The 18,206-nt window shown below is 40.4% G+C and overlaps 1 protein-coding gene and 1 pseudogene across 1 annotated transcript in view; one reads left to right on the forward strand and one right to left on the reverse strand.

The window, feature by feature from the left end:
- The window catches only part of RP1 (RP1 axonemal microtubule associated), a 302,959-nt gene that overhangs the window by 19,543 nt on the left and 265,210 nt on the right, over window positions 1-18,206 (forward strand). The window lies entirely within an intron of this gene.
- Window positions 9,577-9,671, reverse strand: LOC120362414 (U6 spliceosomal RNA; annotated as a pseudogene).

An 18,206-nucleotide genomic window follows, 5' to 3' on the forward strand; every position in this document is an offset into this window, starting at 1 on the left:
GAGACCAAAAATAACAACCTCAGGAGAAAGACAAAGAGAATGACTAATGAACTCAGTTCTAGTTTAATGTTTGAGAGGAGCATAGACTTTGATATGAAACTAAGGAGACGAGCTCTCAATCCATAGCTTTTCCCTTAAATATAAGGGTTCTTAGATATACATTTAAATAGTAAATTACTTTAGAATTTTACCTTTTGCAAGGAAAGGTAATGATAGATACAAAAAGTCCCAGTCAACAAGGTCATAATGAGGTAGAGTGAATTTGCAGTAACATAACAATAGTCAGACACCAGAGTAATTTTCATCCCAACATTTTATAGAACGTGTATGTGTTGGTCACTAGATGGGTGTTGAATATACATGGCTTTGAAAACACAAAGCAACATTACAAGATTGGAACAACTCCAATGAGTAAGTGAAGAAAACATAACATAGAGGGGTTAATAGTCTGCTCAGGTTCATGCAGCGGGGAGCAGGACGATTTGACTCAAGTCCTGAGCGCTTTCAGAAAACTCGGGGTTTCCTAGGGAGAGGGCTCGCACACGTGCAGATACTGCTCTCATGCTGCTTTCCAGGTGCGAGAATCAGATGAACACAAAGACCTGGTTGCCATGCCAATTCCGACGGCATCATGAATCTAAGCCAAGCCTATACCGTGGAATTAGAAGGATTGGAAAGAGTCCTGGAGATGTTGCTCATGACGGTCTGCTCATGACCACAGGTCATGCAGAGAGGAGGGTAACACAGTTCCTCAGAGCACTTTTAGGAAGGCCCTGGTAGTGCACATATCATGATAAAGGGGAGGCTCCAGGTGCCATGAAACAGCTGTGAACGAATGTATTGGGAGCCGAAGCGGGGTGAGACCCTGGTAGCAAAGGCCTTTCTGAACCCCATTCCATGTATGGCTATTGCTGGTGGTGACTGCAGCACTGGGAGAGACGAGAGGAAAGTCTCTTAGAGGAAGAGGAGCGTGGCGTGGGCCTCAAGGATGGGTAGGTTTTGGGTAAGAAGAAAGGGGGTAGGAGATGGCATTCTGTGCAGAAGGAATAAGAAGGGAGAGGCAGAAAGGTGGGAACCCTGTCTGTAGAGTAGCATCACGTGGGACAAATATTGAGAGACATCGCTCTAAATTTGTAAGACTGGGGCCTGGGAGCATTCCATTCCATGGATTCCAAACTTGGTCTGAAGGTTGTCTAAGAAATCTGGGAACAGGCTGTGGTTAGTCTATGAAGTTTTATTTGAAACTAAGTATGTATGCATGTTTCAGTTATCTATACTACTGGATTGAAAAAAAAAAAACACTCTAGAGATAACTTAAAAATTAACTGCCTTAAAACAACAACTTTTCATTTCTCCTAGTTCCGCAATCTGTGCTGGCTTAGTCAGGAACTAAAAAGTTGTTCCAGAACCCCAGTCTGGTATTTGGGGCCCTGTCAACTATTTTCAGGCCTCCTTCATGTTCAGGGCCTACCTTCCTGCCGAGTTTGAAGTAACAGCTAACCCTATCAAGGGATTCCTCATCAAAGGCCATCTTTGGGGACATTTCTATATTTTATATAGAAACTTCCACTGCCGTCAAGTATAGAACTTGTACAAAAGAGTGGGTGTCTTGAAGGCCAGTCTTGACTCAACACAAATAATAACACTATTTTATCTAGAGCCGTTCAACTACAAACATTGTCTCGGGTCAGTGAGTCCTCTACTAGCAGAGATTTGAAGCAGAGGGTGGATACTGTGACTCAGGGGTTCTGCAGATACAAATCCTTCACCCCAAGACTCTACTGTACCAGCAGATGCTCTTAGGATGATCTGGAAGCTTCAAAGATCCTGATTTAGTTGTTCCCTAATGTAACAAGGATACTGAGATGGAGAAAAACCAGCAGTGTTAGGAAACAGTAGTGCACTTCATAACTGGAAGCACAAATGATGTCTATTTAAGGAAAATTATTTTTTTAATTTTTAGTTTTCATGGTTACATGCTAGGTATGTATATTTATGGGGTACATATGTTTTGATACAGGTATGCAGTCATTGTATGCAATGATAATCACATCATAAAGACTGGGATCGCCGTCCCCTCAAGCATTTATCCTTTGTGTTGCAAACAATCCAGTTTACACACGTTTGGATATTATAAAATGTGCAATTAAGTTATTAATGACTATCGTCACCTAATTTGCTATCAAATACTAGGTCTTTTTAACTTTTATTTTTATTTTAGCTTCGGGGTATTTAGGTTCATGTGCTGATTTGTTATATAGGTAGACTTTTATCATGGGGGTTTTTGTACAGATTATTTCGTCACCCAGGTACTAAGCTTAGTACCCAATAATTATTTTTTCTGCTTCTCTCCCTCCTCCTGCACTCCATCCTCAAGTGAGCCCAGTGTTTGTCGTTCCCTACTTTGTATCCCATGAGTTCTCAAAGATAATGTCTGTTTCTATATCCATGATCAATGGATGTGAGTGTGTGAGCAGAGAGAAGGCAGGCACCACCTTCTTATTTATTCTGTAGTTGCTGCATTAAAGGTTCCCACCTATGTGCTATTTACATATACTAGGGAGAAAAAGAAAGAATGAACATGTCAGACTCTTAACACTGATTAATGCTGTAATCAACCTGGCAACAGCTGCTTGCCTAACAACTTCATTTGCAGCTACAGGAGTGTGTGTTTCTATTTCTCTTGCATTGCTTACCAGCAACCTAATTTATATTGAGCCTCTTCTCATGTTTTAAAGATATTCCTCAAAGATATGTTTATGTCACCAGTCATGTAGAGTGGATGATGCCATTAGGGTCACAATGAAGAGATCCTAACCTACAGGTTCTCATTTTAATTTGGAATCACAGTGTAATTAATTATCCTTATTCTAGACATGTAACAGATGTGGTTACAATCAAAGGCAGGGAAAATATTAGAAGTCTGGAAGTAAAAACACTGGGAAACGATTTATCTTTAGGGCAAGAGTTAATCTCATTCCACTTTGGGTCTGGAAATTCATGGGTTTTGTTTTTTAGATAAGACTTCCGACAACACTGGTCAACCAGAATATGTTGGTAGGCAATCTAGGTGTGGACGATGTTATCAGTAGCCCCAGGTTAAATTCGATAGACATTTCTGAAAACTTGGTTTGATTAAACTGATTGATCAGGATAGTTTCAAGTTTCTTTGTAATGAATGCTGTATTTGTAGTTGCTCATACATTCTAAGAATGTATATATGAAATGAAAACTTAATTTTTAAGTTTTTTTTTGAGGTGGAGTTTCACTCTGTCGCCCAGGCTGGAATGCAGTGGTGCAATCTCAGCTCACTGCAATCTGTTTCCCGGGTTCAAGTGATTCTCCTGCCTCAGCCTTCTGAGTAGCTGGGATTACAGGCACAAGCCACCACACCCAGCTAATTTTTATATTTTTGGTAGAGACGATGTTTCATCATGTTGGCCAGGCTGATATCGAACTCCTGACCTCAAGTGACCCACCCACCTCAGCCTCTCAGAGTGTTGGGATTACAGGCGTGAGCTGCCACACCCAGCCAAAAACTTCTTTAAATCAGAGAAAGCTATCTGAATAGATGGGAAACAACTGCCTATTTTTGGTGTAAAAAATGTCAATCATTTATATGTGATTTACATGTAAGAGGGAAAATGTTGCTGTCATTATAGTTACTGAAAGATAAATGCTAAAAAATGAATATGCCTTCTATGTGGTTTTTCATATTTGAATATATACCTTTTTTTGCTCATAAAATTTTGTGAATAGTATATTATCAGATTCACATCCTCTTCTTAAGTAGTGTGTTATGAAGCAGTCACTTGTGTTGTGAATTATTTTTGAATAATAATGACTAGCTAACGTGACTTCTCATTAGGTGTTATGCTACTTTATCTCACTGAATCCTCAAGATAATATTGTAAGATATATACTATGATAACCTCTCCATATTGTAGATGAAGAAATGGAGGCTTAGATTGTATAACTACCCATTACAGAGCTGGAAGGGGTACAGAAGGGACTTTAATCCATGTGTGACCATTGTTAAACTGTGCTTTTAAATCAGTGCCCTTCACTGGCTTTTCATACAGTGCCTTGATAATTTCAGACTTAGATCATTTCCAATGATGAGAAGCTTGGTAGACATTTTTAGAGAGGAGGAGATGAAAGCATTGCCAGCATTTTCTAATTGTAGAGTGAGAAGTAGGAACTCAGAGGAATCAATTAATTTTTATTTATTTTTTTTTTTAGGGACAGAGTCTCCTTCTGTTGCCCAGGCTGGAGTGCATTGGTGTGATCATAGCTTATTGCAGCCTTGAACTCCTGGGCTCAAGTGATTCTCTCGCCTCAGCCCCCTGAGTATCCGGGACTGTAGGTGTGCCATCATGCCTGGCTAATTTTTTATTTTATTATATTGTAGAGATGGAGTCTTGCTATGTTGCCTAATCTAGTCTTGAACTCTTGGCCTCAAGTGATCCTCCTTCCTCAGCCTCTCAAAGTGCTAGGATTACAGGTGTGAACCACTGCACCTGGCCTAATTTTTTAAAGAATATTAGTTGACAAAAATTAGTTGAAATTTTCCAAAAGCAGTTCCATATCTCATGCTATATTTCATTTCTTTTGCCTCTGAATTTTACTCTGGAAGTGAAATATTTTACAATTTCTAATGAGGGACCCAGGATCATGTGGTACCTTTCAAGTAAAAATATCTTATATCCTGTGTGCAGAAAATTAGCTGCTGTATTCTTTTGTTTAGTTAATCAAAGAAGGGCTTTCAGCATTTATTAAGCACTACAGACCGTGCTAAGCAAGCTATTTCATTTCATCTTTACAAGCATGGTGTAAGCTGGTATTACTATAGCTGAGGAAACAGTCTCAGGGCAGTTAAGTTCCTTAACAAAAGTTGTACATATTGTAAGCCACAGAGCTAGGATTACAACCCATGCCTACCTCCTCTCGCTTCTTAGAAACAGATTTACTATCCCCTGAAAATGAAGGAAATAAAGTCATTTCCCCAAATAAGCAGATTCTATTCTTTTAGCTGCATTCCAACTCTCTTAGTTCCAGTGCTTCACTCTTGAGGTCGGATGCTTAGTCAATATGAGTTCTAATTCAAAATCTGCCACAAAGTTTCAACAGCTGAGCTGGTGTGTTGTTTCAAGAACTCCAATCTAATCACCATAGTCTTTGTCTAGGAAACACACATCAGGGGCCTGAAGTGTCCAGATTTCCACTTGGTGTTATCTCAGTAGACACACAGCTGCAAATCAGTAGCAACAGACGGCCTCGTTTAATGATTCTTAACATTTCCCTCCAAATTAGAGAGAAAACTAAGCAAACTGAGGATGAGACTAGTCAGCATGTTTTATCCACAAAGATTCAAGAAGCTGAAATGTAGGATTAATTCTGAAGGCTGAAAAGCTGGAGGTATTAATAACTCACCTTCCTAGGGAGACCAACTCCTCTCTCGCCTCTTTGAGTAATGAAGACTCTGGTGTCTCGTGACATGATTCCCCACTGTGGATGGGGCATTTGCTGAGTTGGCTGTAGGAATGAGTCCTAACATTCTCTTAGGTCCTGTGTCAGGGAGAAGTTCTGGGTCAGCATCCTTATGACACCTGGTCCTGTCAGTCTGTTCTGATCTTGATTTAAAGCTTTGAATGGGTCCAGCATCCTTGAAACTACCATGGAATGGTCAGCAATCTAAATGTGGTCATTGTGTATCAGGCTGCAGTTCCTCTGTCCTGCTTGCATTTAGGGAAGCAGGGACCTCTCTACCCAACTCTGTACTCTGGTGTTCTTGTGCCTTCTGAGCCTAAGTTCCTTATTCCTTTGAGTTAAATGTATGTGCCAATCCCTTCCTCAGAATCAGCCTGCACACAGGGAACTGCAGTGTTCACCGACTTCTCTCCAGGGCTGGTAGAGGCATCCTGTCTCCTGGGGAGTGCAGTGCTCTGCTCCCTTACCCTCTTCCTGGGTCAGGAGAAGACCTCCTGTTTGGACTTGGAGAGCCCTGAACCAGGTACCAACAGACCCTGACAAAGGTGCTGTAGTAATGGCCTAGAGCAGCAGAAAAAGCAATGCTTTGTTAGACAGATGACTTAAATAGTGGCTCCAACACACATTGAGCTGGCTTGGAGGCCCCAGGAAGCTCTCAGTTTCCTTATTCGTAGAATGAAGAGAATAACTGCTGTCCAGGTCAGAGTCAATGTATATAAAGCACTTGGTGTAATGTCTGGCATGTAATAGCCACTTAATAACTGGTAGCATTTATTATGTCTTTCAGCGAACTTTCTGGACAATGGGAAGCAAAACGTAATGTAGACATTTTTAAAGTTTTGGGATAGTTTGTAATACTGGAAACAATGAAATCAGGACTTGAATTCTTTTTTTTTTTTTTTTTTTTTTTTGAGACGGAGTTTCGCTCTTGTTAGCCAGGCTGGAGTGCAATGGCGCGATCTCGGCTCACCAGGTTGTGATTTTTATATAGTATTTTTCATTATCAGGTACGTAAGTGTCAGAATTCGTTTCTTATGACTTTTGCTGGCTCTACTTGTCAGGATTTCCTTTTTCTTTTTCTTTCTTTTTTTTTTTTTTTTTTTGAGATGGAGTTTCGCTCGTTACCCAGGCTGGAGTGCAATGGCGCGATCTCGGCTCACCGCAACCTCTGCCTCCTGGGTTCAGGCAATTCTCCTGCCTCAGCCTCCTGAGTAGCTGGGATGACAGGCACGTGCCACCATGCCCAGCTGATTTTTTGTATTTTTAGTAGAGACGGGGTTTCACCATGTTGACCAGAATGGTCTCGATCTCTTGACCTCGTGATCCACCCGCCTCGGCCTCCCAAAGTGCTGGGATTACAGGCGTGAGCCACTGCGCCTGGCCCCAGGACTTGAATTCTTATGCAGCAGTCCCAGTGATCTTTAGAGAAAGCCCATCTTGCAGACCACCTGAGCTCAGGAGTTCGAGATCAGCCTGGCCAACAATGGCGAAACCCTGTTGCTACTAAAAACACAAAAATTAGCTGGACATGGTGGCGGGGGGGCTCCTGTAATCCCAGCTACTCGGGAGGCTGAGGCAGAAGAATTTCTTGAACTTGGGAGGGGAAGGTTGCAGTGAGTTGAGACTGTGCCACTAGACTCCAGCCTGGGTGAGAGAGTGAGACCCTGTCTCCAAACAAAACAAAACACAAAACAAAACACAACAAAAAAACAAGACCCAAACAAAACAAAAAAGAGAGAGAATGCCCATCTTGGCTTTTTCTTAGGCATTTTAAAGGCACATCTGACAAGTAGGTGAAAATCCTCTCTCTAATACTACATCTGGAGTTACAGCTAAGGAAGGCCAAAGAAACCCCTGGAGCCTACTGGGAAGTTGAAAATTTAGGCTGAAGAGCTGCAAGCGGCGACTACTTCTGAAGGTTCGTTAGACAGCAGCACAGTTTTACAAATAAAGTTCCTGAAGTCAAGACTCTTGGGTCATCTAAAATTAGACAGGACAATCACTTGAGAATGGGCTACACTGGCAGGGACAAGAGCAAGGTGACCTGATAACTTTTTCTATTTCTACTTCCTGGAAGTCTATAGAAAGGTCTATTTCTTTTCACTATTTTATAATGTATGCTTTTCCTTTAGCCTTCTTGACATTTTTTCCCCTCAGATATTTTATAGATTCTACTTACAGAGCTTAAAATTACAATAAAAATGCCATTTCATACACGATTAAGTTTAGACCATTTAAAATCCTGTCTTGCAAATTTCTCTTTCTACAGAGCGAGGCTGTCACATCATGTTGCCTTATGTCTGCTCCTATTTTTGAATTACGTTTACAGTACATTTCACCCACCTTTGATAAGGGACTTAATATCCACTGGCAGGTCAACTTGTGACTTTTTAATATCCACTGGCAGGTCAACTTGTGACTTTACGCTGTGACTATAACTGCAAATTATGGTGCATCTTTCATTTTAACTTATTCCCTGGGATAGGAAGCCGGTCCAAAGGCGGAAGAACTTTGGGTTCTAAAGACTGAAGAAAGAATCTTACAGAAACAAGGCTTCCACGGTGGACAATGCTTACAGGATGGAATGCCAGGAAAGATGGCAATAAAATGTCTGGAAGAGGGTTGGGTGCAAAAGAGCAAACGCAAGACTGGGGAGCAAAAGAGATCAGTGTGGGATTGAGGAGTCCAGAGGTTCAGCATGGAGCTGAGGTTCAGAGAGGGGCCCAAGGTCTGACTGCTGCAGGAAGCTAGGCCTGAGAATTCATCACGTTTTGAAGATTAGAACAAGCAGCTGCAGTGTTAGCATCTCCCCATAGTAGGAAGCAGGGCCCAGGAAAGAGCTGGTACACAGGCTACAGCTTTGGCAAAGGGAAAGGCTGTGGACCCGAAACCAACTTTAGGTTGAGCTCTGAAGTTCTATGATAATTGTGTCAGGTCAGAAGCTACTGTCAGTAGCCTGAAGGGGCAGGTGTAGGGAATGAGACGATTGGGGGAGAATATGATGGAGCAAGATTTAAAGGAAGAGAGATGGTTACCGACTTTACAACATCTCTAGACATACTGGGCCTCCCTTAATTTTAATATACTTTGCTTTTCAGCTTTTGTTCAGATTCTGTACCCTCTATCTGGGAAGTAAAGTGAAAGGGAATTAAACAAACATTTCTTGAATACCTGCCATTTAAAAGGTACTTGGATAGCACTTTACGTATACTCATTGAGCTGCTCCAGGAGAATGGGTTATTGTTTATCTCCATTTCACAGGCAATATACAAGCTCATAGGTTAAGTTACTCACCTAGTGTGCACAGTTAATAAATGGGGGCCTTTGGATTCACTTCCAGGGGTGTGTGATTCCAGAGTTCTCTCTCCTTTCACTCTCCCATACTGCTTCCTACAGACAGGTGTCTAGGATCAGACTCGAGGGACTGGTCCTGGCACAAAGAAGGCCCTCCGTGCAGCGCTGTCTTCCTCCCTCCCTCCCAGTCCTCCACTGCTTCTCACTTCTTAAGTCCACTCCTTTATTTTCAGAGGTTTGTAGTTGATTCTGTACAGTTACTGTGTTAGGTTATAAAGTCACCTGCATATTCTCCTTTTTTTTTTTTTTCATGAAGGAGGATAATATCCTGAATTTGGAAATTTGGGATAACTTTTTTTGGGGGAAAGCAAAGGTTGATACATTTTATCTTACTCTTAAAAGCCAGACTCTCAGAATCTTGGAATACAGTGGTTTTTAAGAAATTCATGAAATAAAGGGATTTTCCAATTTTTCTGAGAACGTGGCAAAAAAAAGGGTTATATTTCAACCTACATGATTTAGCTCCTGGGCCCAATTACACCACAGGTCCACATGTCTGAAGCTCATTTTCTTGCACCATGGTGGTCTCTGCTGCTCAGCTCTTCCTGATCTTATTACTAATCATGTGAAAGTTAAGTCTGCACTTCGCTGGCCCTCCCACTTCTCTTCCAGTCTTGCGTTTTTTAGATGTCTACAAGACATTGCTAATTGGAGCTCAAGATGTGAAAAACTGATAATTCTCTAAGTTTTCTTCCATTTTTCTCCACCAAATATGCATCTTTTCTCTTTTTGTTTTTTATGGAATGCTTAACGAATTTGTGTGTCATTCTTGTGCAGGGTCCATGCTAATCTGTCAATTTTAGTATACGTGCTGCCGAAGTGAGCACATATACATCTTTTCTCAGTTCCGGCATTCTAATATTCTTTTGGTCCTCATTGGAATAATTTTTGACTACTTCCTCTAATTTCCACTGCCACTGGAATGGACTTAAAATGAATAATCTCAAGTCCCAAGTGGGCATCCAAAATGGCCCTAAAATCCTAATACAGTTCTCTAGCAATTTACTTCTTTCCTTCTAATATGATTTTATCCTTCTCTGCTTGCATTTCCTAAGCTTCCTCTATGTTCCCAATAATTCATCCAGATGACCTGCATCAGGCACCACATGGTCTGCCTTCCTTCTGCTTCTATGAAGGAAGTGTCCCTGCTCCTGCCACTCCACTGTGCTCAGGATTCCAGCCTCTTTTCACCTTCTTAACATCTTCCATTCAGCATTATCCCTTCCCTGTCTTGGATAATCTCTTTCTTTTCCTTTTTATTTATTTTTATTTTTTTATTTTTTGAGACAGAGTCTCACTCCATCATCAGGCACGAGGCTGGAGTGCAGTGGCGCAACCTCGGCTCACTGAAACCTCTGCCTCCCAGGTTCAAGCAATTCTCTTGCCTCAGCCTCCTGAGTAGCTGTGACTACAGGCGCACGCCACCACGCCCAGCTAATTTTTGTATTTTTAGTAGAGACGGAGTTTCACCATGTTGGCCAGGATGGTCTCCGTCTCTTGACCTCGTGATCTTCCCGCCTCGCCCTCCCAAAGTGCTGGGATTACAGGCATGAGCCATCGCGCCCAGCTGATAATCTCTTTCTTTCTCTCTGTTGGATCATTCTCTCAACACACAAATACAACTTAGTATCAGGTATCTCAGAGAACATCCTTCTTTGATCTCATAGCCCACCTCTGGCATTGTACCACTCCTCTGCTCCCCTTCACAGAAACATTCCAGCAAAGAGCTGTCCACCTCTCTCATCCCTTAGTCTTTCCTCAACTATCCCTAATTGGTCTGTCTTCTACAACTCCACTACAATGGCCATGGTCAGCTCAGCAGTGATGTCCCTCTTGCATAAGCATTGATTTTTATACTCCATCAGGGGTGCTCATCTAGCCTAACCACCACCTTTCCTTAGAGTGCCCCCTCCTCAAAGCTCTCAGGATGCTCTCCTACCTTGTTTTCCTCTTATCTTGTTGGCCACACTCTCCGGGTTTATTTTGGAAGCTCTCCTCCTCTACAAGACGTTGAAAAGTCCAAAGGCTTTATCTTAGGCTCTCTTCTCTTTTGCTTTTAAATTCTCTTCCTAGAAAATTCTCTCCAGTTATGTAGTCCCTCTCCTACCACATTTACGTGGTTTAAAGTACGATCTGCAAGCGTATTACTCTCAAATTTACAACTCCATATATGATCACCAGCCTGAGCTCAGACTCAGATGGCCAACTGTCTACTTGACATCTCCATTTTGATATCCACAGGTATCTCAAATGTAACATAGCCAAAATATAATTACAGATGTCAGCACTCGTCCACTGTCCTTTCCTCAAGCCTTCCCCATATCAGTAAATAGTCTAACCATTCACTCAGACCCAAACTTAAAGGTCAAACTTGAACCCTTTCTTTATCCAATAACCTATAATGGTAAGTCTTAACAGTTTCATACCCAAATACATCCCAACCAATCGACTTCTCATCATTTCCCTGGCTACACACCTCATGTAAGCCACCATAAGTTTTTGTCCCAACTAGTAGAGCAAGCTAGGCTCCTGTCTCTACTCCTGTTATAACACCCATCCTCCTCACAGCAACCACAACGTTCTCTTTAATGTATATATCTATCTATCAAATACCTTAAAATACAATCTAAGCTCCTAACCCCAGTCCAGAGGGCCCTAAACAATCTGGCCTCTTCCTACGTCTCTGATGAAGTCTTCCTCGACTCTCCATCTTGTTCCTATTTTTCAGTCACACTGACTTTCTTTCAGTCTTTCGAGTACTCCCAGTCCTCACTCAGGGGCTTTGTACTTGCTGTTTCGTTTGGAATACATTTCTTCTGTATCTTTGAATATTTGAATAGTCTTTGAGTAGTTTTCTCTCTTTAAACTTGTTTTACCTTAAATGTCCCCTTCTCAGAGAAGACTTCCCTGACAAATTGAGTGGCCCTCATCACCTCTACAAAAATTACCCTACATGATCTTTTTCATATCACTTCTGTACCTGAAATTATCTTATTTACCAACCTGCCTGTTTTTGCTGTCTGTAGATGTATCCGTTAGCTTTTATGGCATTAAAAATCACTCCAAACTTAGTACTAAAGCAAACATTTATTGAGCTCACAAGCCTTTGGGTGGGCCAGTTGGACTGGGCTCAAATGGGTGGTATCTGGGTTAGGCTGGGCTTGCTCATGTGTCAGTGGCCAGGTGGGTGGCTCTGCTCCTGGGGGTTGGTTGGCTGTTGGCTGGGGTAACTGGGCACTGGGGCTAGGTTTCTCTTATCGTCCAGCAGGCCAGCCCAGGCTTACTCACAGGGTGGATAACAAGATTCCTGAGAGAACAGAAATGTACTAGTCTTCTTGAGGTTTGGTTTTGGCACTAGCACAATGTCTCTTCTGCCTCACTTTTTTGGTCCAAGCAGCACAAACCCTAGGAGTGGGGAAACAGTCTCTATTGCTTAAGGGGAAGAGCTACAGATTACATCGTAAACGGATATGGATTTAAGGAGAGAAGAGTTGTAATCCTTTTTGCGAACAACCCACCACAATGGTATATATTTGCAATTCATTTGGCATTCTTACAATTTGAATCCCTTTTTGAGTTTAATAAATTACTCACCTTACGAATCTTTGTAGGGCAAAGAATGTTTCCTTCTGTAGGAGCTGAACAAGTGCCGTAATTTCTTTCCATTAAGGGCACAGGTACTTGTGCAGTTTGGAAGAGAGCAAGGTGCAATAGTAGGCTCCCTGTGGAGTTCATTTTCTGGTTAGGGCGACAGCAAAGATGACTGTGCCAGGTTGGCATCACCTTGTTTGCTGTACAGTTATGTTCCTGGTGGGAAAGCAGCAAGAGTGCAAGCCGCAGCACCTGGGGCCCTGCTGTGATGAGCTGGTGATTTCCCCATCAGGCCAGTTCTATGGAAGGTTTTAGGTGTTGTTCCGGGAATCTTAAGTTTGAACCTTATTCTTTAGCCCTCTTGAAGATTCTGTGAGCTACTCAGTATTCTTCTAACACATTCCTTTTCTGTGTAATTCCCCGGGGTTGGATTTTGTTGCTTGCAGTGAAGAGCTCTGTTTCGGCAGCGGGCACCAGGAATGGGGTTTACTTTTCTTATATAACAAGAAGAGTGAAGTGGTTGCCAGATTAGTTCAGTTGCTCACACAGCTATCAAGGACTCTCCTATCTTCCTGTTTTGCTGTCTTTAGGGCATTAACTTTTAATTTTCATGCTTGTTGCCCCTTAGTAGCTCCAGGTACTACTTCTATGTTCTAGGCAGGAAGGGGGAAAATGGGATGGCACCAGCAGTTTCTGTTCTTTGTATCAAGAAAGCAAACGTTTCTAGGAAGTGCTCCTTTTAACAAGAAAGGAGTCTCTCTTTTGTCTAGGAAGAGGGTCTAAACCAGTCAGCTGACCCCCACTGGCATCAGCGATTAGGAAGTACCTGGCTTTCTAGCCTCTATGAGGAAGGCATGTAGGGAGAAAGCCTGAGAATGTGCCAAATTAGATGATATCCAGTACCTATCACATGATTAGTTTCCCCGTTTAGAATGACAGCTCTGGGGGGCAGGGGCTCTGATTTATTCACTGCTGTCTCTTCTGGGCCCAGAAAAGCAACTGGCAAATATGTGGTTTCAAAATTCATTGACAACTGACTGATCTTTAATCTACCATCAAGGTCTGGAGATTCTTTCTTCAAAATGTGTCTTATCGCTTGCTTTCATTATAGAACCACTGTTTTATTCCAGGCCCTTAGTACATTATTAAAGATTTCTTTTCATGCTATATTTCTCTCTCCAGTCTTTTCCATCCTCTGTCTGCATTATATTCTGCTACTAGTTTATCACCTTGAATACCATTTTTTTTTTTTTATCTTGTCCTTTTCTTTCTCGAAGTATTAGCTATGTTGTAGTAAATCCCAATCTCTCAGCTTGGGATCTGACTCCTTGCATAAGCTGGGCTGTTGCCTCCCTGACATCAGCAATTTATTTGGTAATCACTCGCAAGGCCAGCTAATCTCCTGGCCATCTGGTATATGCGGTCACACCCAGTGTATGCAAAGCGAGCAGGCTGCACTGTGAAGGAAGAAAAGGAGACCAGGACAGGGAAGACTCTCATCATAGGTGACAGGTGGCCAAGCGGCTTAGGGCCAACAACCCACCCGCTCTGCACTTGGGCTTAGTCTGCTGCCTCACCAGTGGAACTCATTTCAGGCAGAGGGCCTGAATGGGCTGAAGCAGGACCGGGCTGGCTCAGTCTAATCCGTGGGGTGCTCACAGCAGACTGGTCACCTCAGAGGAAAAGTGGAGTGGCAACCAGGATCAGCAGTGAACTGTCACAGAGACTGGCCCACAGGGCAGAAGTTGGAGAGGAGGGCTGAAAGTCAGTGGCATGTAGATGTCCAAGGGCTTGCTGTCTAGTCCAACAGGAACCACATCATTCCTGAACGCCTCGAGAACTTGGGACCAGGAACAGTCAGGCTTGGTTCTTCTGGGTCTGAGGCTGGCGAGGAAGAGCACTTTGTGTTGGACCTAGTGGTGGCAGCGAGGCTGCTGGATCTGGCAGGCACTGGTCCATCTTCCACTTGCCTTTAGTTCTCTACCTTTATGAGTGCCCTGCCTTTTGTTAGAAACACATTCTTTGCTGGTATGCTACAAGCGATATTTTGAAAAGCTCTGGGGACACTTAGGATACATCTAAATTTGTTTGATGAAAAGCAATTTAAGCCATTTTTACAATAAAACAGAATAGACATGGATAAAATTGGCATGCTGTTTCAGACAAAATTAAGACTTATATTTGAAGCTCTGATTAAAATTCTGGTTTATGATTATGTATTCATTCTCTTCTTTCATTAGGGGTACTTAAATGGAAATAATTGAGAAACACAGAATTCTAAGGCAAGTAAAAGGCCACTAGAAGCACTGTAATTATTATGGAAGTTGTTCATTAGAGATATATATGCTAGGAATTTAAATCAGAATTCAGAAATTTTCATTTTTAGAATGAATTAAAAAGACCATGTTTGAGATTTTTAAAAATATTATTTAACAGGAAGGAAGAATTTGTGATGATAGCATATAGTGGGACGGATGGGAATAAAACTTCTATTTGAAGAGAATGTGTACCTTTTAAGGTAAAAAATCTCAAGTCAGTTTAAAAGAATTTCAAGGTATTTTTCTTACTTGAATAAAATAACCTATAATAAGTAAACATTTAAAATAAGTAAATATTACAATGAATAATTCCTTCTGAATAGCATATTTTTATTTAAGAATGTAGTGTTATGGTATACTTTTATTTTAGTATGTTTATATACACTAAATTAATTATAGCATACTTTTATTCTATTTCCTCTAAGAAGGATCCTCCAAACATTTTAAACTAACAACTTAATCTAATTGCTTGGATAGAATGAGACTTTCCTGTGTCATCTCTTCTTAGCAAACCGCAATCTTTTAACATCTTAATACTGGTCTCTGGCAGGGTGCTAGTAGCATACCAGGGGAGATTTATCCAAAATCGTTTCTTCCACTGGCTGCTTCCAATAATTTATTTGAAATTTCAAGGACTGCTTATCGCTCAAAGAGAAAAGTGTAAATCCAGAGTCTACTCGCCTGATTATGCTAAGCAGAAAGTGCTTTATTGTTTCAAATAATTAGAAATTATTTTGCGGATTGACTTGTCTCTTAAACTTAACTTGATTATATGTTTTGAGGATAGCTGTATTTTCTTTCACTATTAGTAAAGTCATTTCTTTTTACTGTAAAAGAAAATATAGGCTTTTATGGTATTTCAAACACTCTGGAAGACTTGCTACAGAAGAGGTGATTTATTCCTGACCATCAAATTCTTCAGAGGAATTACCTTTTTTCATTCTTTCATTTAGAAAATAATTATTGAATTCTGACCGAGTGACTATAACTCAATAATTCTTTCTAAATTAAAAATAAGTTTAGTCAAACAACAGGAATGATAATGATACATTTTAATTTAGTATTGCTTAGAAAATTCCTGTGATATATAGAACGCTATTTTATTTAATAATTCTGTTTCTGCATAAGACTATGATAGACTTCAAGCGCTTCTTCATTCTTGTCCTATGCGTTAATCAGAAGCACTGTGAATTTTAATTTAGAGTACATTTAGATCAGTTTCATCTGTTCAACCACTGGTGGAAATGTGAAATTCCTCTTGTCCATTACAGGCCCTATATATATGACAACTATAAATCTACAATTTCTAGAGTTTGTTTTATTGCATGAACAATAATATTCACCTCCTTCATAATTCCTTCTCTCTTAGCTATCCCATGACTCAAATTTCCTCCTCTAAATGAATACCTTTCAAATCCTCTCTTATTTTGATCCATCTCCAAATTTCCAGTATCAGATTAATAACTTTCAGACATCATCACCTGGATGTCTTTCTATGACCCCAAATACATTACAAGCAGGACGGATTTATCCAACTCTTGATTTAACATTGCTTTTGATGCATGTTGTCTGTTTTTGGTAGTGGTACCACAGGGTTGTAAGACTTGAGCGCCCCACTTAAACGAGGACAGAGGAAGTATTCAGTAAGAGCTAACTCTTATCCTCTGTGACACTCCTGCTCCATGCAACTTTTGCTGAACTATGTTCTGTGCTGGATTTTTTACTTATGTTACATTGTTCATTTAAAGGATTAAATAAATTATCTATCTCCTTGCCTTCTACAACCAATCTATTGTTATGCTATTTTGAGTCCACCTCCGAAATTTTTTGGAAATAATTTCCTTCCTTTCTATTCCTATTCTCATTACTCTCAGTCAAGCCCTTATGAACTCTGGATTTCACTGTTTTTAGAGCTACCTTATCGGTTTCTGTATCCTCCCTCCGAATCATTTGACATAGTAATGTGAGGGACATTTTCAGTTCTGATTATTGTCATTTCTCTGCTCAAAAACCTTCAGCACTTCAATGTTCTATAGAATAGAACTAAAACTCCTTAGCCTGGCATTTTCCATTTCCACAGTTTAGTCTCAACACATACAGTGGCTTCAGTGTTAGAGAATAGGAACAGAAAAATTACTGCAAAGTGGTTAAGAGCCTTCACTATTTACTAATTGTGTGATCTTTGGTAAATTACTATTCCTTCTTCAACTCTGGTTTTTCTACTTGGAAAAACATGGATAATAATAGTACATACCTCCTATAGTTGTTATGAGGATTAAATAATTAATTTAAAGCATTAATGTGTCTAGTAAAAAGTAAGTAATCAGTATATTTTATTATTATTATAGCACTGTTAGATGAATAAATGTTGTATATTTATGGAACTTGATATCAATTTAGGTCTTCTCTTTATATGTTTTGGAAGTGGGAACATGAGTCTACAGGACTGGGAATTATGGCTCCCGTACCATTCAGTTCCCATGTATTTCTCATTAGCAGTTATTTCTAGATGACAGCCTATGCTAGTTGTCCTGTATGGCGCACACTGAATGTTGTCCTGATTGCTTGCCTAAGCGGGTTATTAATAAAACCCAAGTGTGCACTAAAAAGAAACAGTGTACTGATATATGCTAAAACATAGTTGAACCTCAAAAACATTATGCTAAATAATGCCAGACAAAAGACTTCCATATTGTATGATTCTGTTTATATAAAATGTCCAGAATAGTCAAGTCTATAAAGCCTAGAAGGTAGACTAGTGTTTGCTTTGGGCTGTGAGTGGAAATGAGGAAAGATTGCAAATGGGGACAAAGTGGTTTTTTTGGGTTGAGGAAAATGTCTGCATATAGTTCCATGACATTTTATCACATTTGTAACCACCACCACAAGAAAGATGCAGAACTGTTTTATTCCACAAAGTCTTGCTTGGGCTAACCCTTCACGGCCATCCCTATTGCCCTCCCTGCACTGTCGTTAACCCTTGATCTCTTCTCAATATCTGGTAATTATGTCATTTTGAGAATGTTATATAAATTAAATCATATAGTATTAGAGATCATTACCAATAATTTAATGTAATTATTGATATCGTAAGGTTTAAGTCTGCCATATTATTTTTTGTTTCCTGTTTTCTGTTTTTTTTTTCATTCCTATCTTTCATGCCTTCCTGTGAAATACTTCTTTAGAATTGTATTTTGATTCTATATTGTTTGTAGGCATATCTCTTTATATTTTTAGTAACTGTTCTAAGTATTAAATTATACATACCAAACTAGCAGTCTACGGATGTGGTATTTTACCAGTGTTAAGTGTAGCCCTTTAATTCTCTTTACCCTCCCTCATTTATAATTGTTTTAGTATTTCCTCTACATTCATTGAGAGCCAAATAAGACAATATTATACTTTTTGTTTCAATTGTCAAAAACAATTTAGAAAGTTCAGAAGGAAAGTTTA

The sequence above is a fragment of the Saimiri boliviensis genome, chromosome 15 (genome assembly GCF_048565385.1).
Source record: "Saimiri boliviensis isolate mSaiBol1 chromosome 15, mSaiBol1.pri, whole genome shotgun sequence".
NCBI classification, from domain to species: Eukaryota; Metazoa; Chordata; class Mammalia; order Primates; family Cebidae; genus Saimiri; species Saimiri boliviensis.